The 5,524-nt window shown below is 32.0% G+C and overlaps 1 long non-coding RNA gene across 1 annotated transcript; it reads left to right on the top strand.

Moving 5' to 3' along the window:
- The first annotated feature begins 1,116 nt into the window (after window positions 1-1,116).
- LOC126723502 (uncharacterized) lies at window positions 1,117-2,823 on the top strand. The gene is made up of 5 exons (XR_007654346.1): window positions 1,117-1,482; window positions 1,727-1,834; window positions 2,020-2,099; window positions 2,205-2,280; window positions 2,408-2,823. It is a non-coding gene; the product is annotated as an uncharacterized LOC126723502 (long non-coding RNA).
- Window positions 2,824-5,524: the final 2,701 nt, after the last annotated feature.

The following is a 5,524-nucleotide window of genomic DNA, read 5'->3' on the forward strand; positions in this document are numbered from 1 at the left end:
GTTAATAAATACTCTAAGGGTATTGGTTTAGGAACTATTTTAAGATATTTTATAGGAAAAGAAAAAAAAAATTAATTGTTTTGACGTCTTTTTGCATTTCCCATAAAAGTGATGTCAAAATTTTTCTAAAATTGTTTATTAATAATTTCCCTAAGAGCACCAATTAACGAGACCCATTATATATTTTTTAATTGAGTTTAAACTCTATTTTATATTTAAGCACTTCATTTGAATATTATCAAATCATATTTTCATTAAATGTTAGAATAGATGGTTCCATATTCAAAGTCATTGTCAATCATAGTAAAAGTTTATTATAATTATTATAACTATCATAATTATCAGATTTCATATTCATACAAAAATAAAAGAGATAAACAATCATATTTTGATAAAAATATATTGTGTGTTACATGAATTACTCACTAGTTAATTTATTATTTTGGGTAAATAAAAATTTTTAAAGCACACTTTTTTATTATAGATATTTTTGTGCTTGTATAAAAAAGAAAAAAAAGAAAAAAAAGAAAGAAAGAAAGAAAGAAAGAAAAAGCTCAACCATGTATAATGAAAGTTTGCAGGAAAAATAATGGGCTTCTTTAAATTTAAATATAGATTGGACCGGTTTCCTGCTTCCCCCCCCCACCTTTATTTTTTTTCATATATCATTTGATCTTGAAGATTCATCAAGGAAACTTTCAATTTTCAAGGTTAAAGGAATGAAGATACGAACAATTCTTATAGCTAGTGTAGGGGGCAATTTGGGTAACTTCACTTGTGATGCTCTTGTTTCAAAACTCAATTATTTACGGACATTAGATTTGAGTGAGTTAAATCTAAGTGTAATGCCACATTCAATTGGGGAATTGAAACATTTAAGATATCTTGATCTTTGTAAAAGTGAAAATATTGAATTTCTCCCTAATTCCATTACCAAACTGCTAAATTTGCTGACATTAAAACTCGATGGTTGTCGCTCACTTAAAGAATTACCGTGGGGCCTTAAGAAGTTGGTCAATCTAGGCATTTAGGCGTTAGTAATTGTGTCAAATTGACGCATATGCCCCTAGGACTTGGGCATCTTATTTCTCTTGAGATACTAACCTTTGTTTTTTGTGAGGCAAAAGGCTAGGTCTAGCGGTGGACTAGGTGAATTGAAGCAGCTGAGCAATTTGAGAGGAAGACTTGAGATCAAATATTTGGGACATGGAAGAGATGATATCTTAAAGAGTGGGATGGTGGAGGAATTCAGATGATGATGATGATAATCATCTCTTGCTTCCATCATTTCCTCCTTCTCTTTCTCATTTATAGATTATCGAATGCCCTAACTTGACTTCCATGCCCCTAATTCCTGATCTCACTTCTTTAAAAATGTTGGATATTTTTGGTTGTCCCCTCTTAAGGCAAACAATGAAGATTGGCCCATCCATCATTGTTCATTTCCCAAATAATCCAGCAAGAAAAAAAAAATTTATTCAGGTATGCATCTATCTTTTTATAATCCCAAATTCAAAATCAACTACTGGTTTTTTAGGGTTTTTATATTTTGGACATATTCTAAAACTTTCAACTTCTTTCTTATGCTAAACTGAACCATTTTCTAGAACTATTGATGTATAGAAAATAACTAATGGTTTAATTACTGTTTTTGATGGGATAATTGTTGAATGAATTCTTTCTTTTCTCAGAATTTTTTAAATTTTTTTCATTTTTTGTTTTGGAGACTTTGTTTTAGTCAAAAGTAGAACAAAGATTGAGGTCTACCAATGTAGACATTCACAAATTTGGAGATAATATTTATCTGTGTTGGCACAAGGTCAAGAACTCAGTGGTAATCATTTGTTTCTCTTTTTTTCCGTCAAAACTTTAATAAGACGCATGATTTCTTCAAGTTATTAGGAGAATAAAAAAGGATAACTGTTCTGTCATTTTTTCTTTTATTCTAATGATTTATATCTTTTCATCTAAACTTGTGTTAATGAAATGACATATATTGTTGCTTGTTCATAATTGTAGAATCATAGCAAATTTCTTAGAACTTTGAAGGGAGCACTTGACCAGGCAACTAACATGGCAGGAATTAGCTTACTAAGCTGGTATTTTCGTGGTTAATTTTTTTTTTGGGTTATAAAAGTTTCCAACGTATATTTGCTTACAAATACTTTATTTGCTTCCTCACATGTCGAATCGTTGATGTGAAGACTGACTTTGAAGTCAGAGAAGAACTAGAGAATGACTGAATGAGTCTAATTTGTTCATCCATGCACAAATTCAAAGGTGATTGAATTTTTATCTGTTACTCAATTGAAAATTACCAATTAAGATTTTTCTTTTTGCTTGACTACCAATTAAGATTACAGGATGTTGTTATTTTTTCTTACTGTGTCCATTTTTAATATAATAGGTTGTTCTGCTCCAAACAAAACCCAAGGTTAAGAACGTTTGGTTTTTCCATTGGTTGGTAATTTGGCACTCTCTCTCTCTCTCTCTCTGTGCTAAAGCCATGGCCCTTGCTTCTTGAATTTTGGATGTGGAGACAAAATTCAAGAACCTGCCCTGTTCAAAACTTTCTGGCCCTGAAATCGTTTAACAAGTAGTGTACTCAGTGGTAATCATCTTCTCTCTATCTTTTAAAATTTAGGCGAATCTCTTTCTGTTTTGTTTCCTTTCTGTATGTTCAAAGGCCTGCTGTTGCACAGAAAGGATAGAGTTTATATCTTTGTAACTACAATTGACTCAATGGTGATGTACTTGGTTGCTTCACTGACAATTGCAGAAATAGAGAAACTTTCACTACTTGATGGGAGTCTACCATGCCAACTAACAATGCAGGAGTTATCTTATTAAATGGATTCTATTTGGTCAATTATTTTCTTTATATATACGCTTAAAACATGTTCTTATATATACTAGAAATTGATTTCCACAATGGCATTGGGTAATTGGTAAACAACTAATGAATTATGTAGTTTAAGCAATTCTACATGTCTACAAGCCTATGAAATTTAAGCAAATCAATCATTTTTATTCTATTTTTGGTATTTTTTTTTCAAATTCTGTAAGCGTACCTGTTCCATCTAGTGAAACATCTTGCCAATGATGTTCCTTGCAATCCATCTATCTAAATTATGTTTGAAAAATTGCTTAATTGCTTTTTATCCTATAAAATTATTGGACATCTGACACAATAGAAAGCAAAATTTGGGGTAATTGATCCTTCTAATGAACACAGTTTTGTCAAAATTAATATTTTACCATTCAGGCTATACTGGAACCCATTTTCTTGAGAATCACCATGTATCTAGATTGTCTTTGAGGAATGAGCTTTATAATTCTCACAGAATTTGGTTGAATCCGTGTACGTGTGTTTCAATGGTATCAACTACCAAAGCTGCCTTGCAAGAACAACAAACTTATCCAAATCTTCTTGGCTGCAGTTCCCAACCTTGTTTTCAAACACCGTTAAAAAAATTTTCTGGGTATTTTGGCATCTTCACATTTTATGATTTGGGTGGCCAAGTTTGTGTGAGGTTTTGGTGGATCAGCTTATTGGGTACCTTTTGCGACTATAACTTGGGTTCTCTTTGTACTTGTATGCCATTGCCAATTAATGTTTTGAATATTTTTTTTCTTGTGGGGATAGAAACATTGGAAAGAAATTCTACATGTCTATAAGTCTAAGAAATTTAAGCAAATCAATCATTTTTATTCTGTTTTTGGTATTTGTTGTTCAAATTCTGTGAGCTTTTACTTGTTCCATCTAGTGGAACATCTTGCCAATGATGTTTCTTGCAATCCATCTATCTAAATATGTTTGAAAATTTGCATAATTGCATTTTGTCCCATAATTTTATTAGACATCTGACATAATAATAGAAAGCAAAATTTGGGGTAACTGATTTTTCTAAAGAACAAACTTTTGTCAAAAATTAATCTTGTAATTGTCAGACTGCACTGGAACCCATTTTCTTGAGAATGACTATGTATCTAGGTTGTTGTCGAGGAATGAGCTTTGTAATCCTCATAGAATCTGGTTGCATCCTATAGAATGGTAGATGTTGGCACTTCAATAACCCCATGTGTACGTGTGTTTCAATGGCATCAACTAACAAAGCTGCTGTGAGAGACCGCCCCCCTTGTTTTTAGGTGCGTTGGGCCAAACTCACGTAAATGGGTGGAGTCTTGTTACTCTCAAAATGGAGGTTCGACTGATTATATTTTCCCCTTTAGATTAAGAGTTTTACAACGGAGTCGCCACTTATTTAATTATTAGAATAAATAAGAAAACTAAAATTGAAAAATTCATCATTTTATTAATTTGAAATTGAATTTACATTGATTATAGAAAAATTACATGACTTTGGTCCTAGACACAATCTAAGATAAAATACATGGCTTTGTTTCCTAGTTTTAATCTAGAAATTGAAAATTATAAGGATAAACATTGATCTATTAATCCTTGATCTAAGCTCGGAGGCTATGTTACAAGGTGGGAAGGTGTTAGGCACCCACCTTGCCAGGTGAAACCAGTCTTCTAGACTATGGTGGCCAACATTCATATCACATCATCCAATATGTTATCAATCAATTTGTATGTTGAATTTAATGTGTGTGCATGTGATAAACCCTAATTCAATTTATTAAGCATTGTATTTGGATTGAAAAATAAATTCTAGTGAATGTGTGTGGATGATGATATTCTAGATTTAAGGACTTAAAAGAATTATGAAACAAACATCTTTTTCATATTTTTTTATGTGAATTTAAGATCAAAACTAATGTTATGCATGAACATGTGATGAACAACCAAGAACATGTAAAGAACACATAATAACATTTAAGAACATTCAAACATGTTCAAGGAAATTTAAATAATTACTATCATATTTTAATTTTAAATTCTCATCATGGCAACACAAAAAACAAGTTTGGAAAAGGGACTATATCTTCATGCAAGATCCATATGGTGGAGGAGGAGACTCTCGGTAGAGGTCCTGAGGGTGGAGGAAAAGAAGAGTTAGGAGAGTGAGTCTCACTCAATACCTTGAGTTTCAGGAAGACCAAGATATGACAAAACTACTCTACTTCACTAGAACTCAAGAGAGGAGAAGAGAGGGGGGTTTTTGTGTGCTTTGTAATGGAGGAGAGGGAGGGTTTGTATAGTAGTGGTGGAGAAAATATGAATAGAATGTCATTTAATGAGAGTTAACAAAGAATCATGAACCTAGACCTTATTTTAGACTTTGGGGAAATTTAGTGCATTAAATGTAGAGATTGGTGGGAGTGAGGAGCAAGCAAAATTCGGTTTTCCCGTAGCTACTATAACAGCCTGTAGAGTCAACTTCAAAAAATCATAGCTTACTCAATTTTGATCGGAATTATCTTGTTCTTGTGCTCAAATTGAAGCCTCGAATGTCTAGTTTCTATGAAAATTAATCTCATTCACAGATTAAAAATATTTTGAAAGATATCAACGAAATGATGAGTAGAGGTCATTTGTTAGAAAATAATTTCAACACAA

The sequence above is a fragment of the Quercus robur genome, chromosome 4 (genome assembly GCF_932294415.1).
Source record: "Quercus robur chromosome 4, dhQueRobu3.1, whole genome shotgun sequence".
Taxonomy (NCBI): domain Eukaryota; kingdom Viridiplantae; phylum Streptophyta; class Magnoliopsida; order Fagales; family Fagaceae; genus Quercus; species Quercus robur.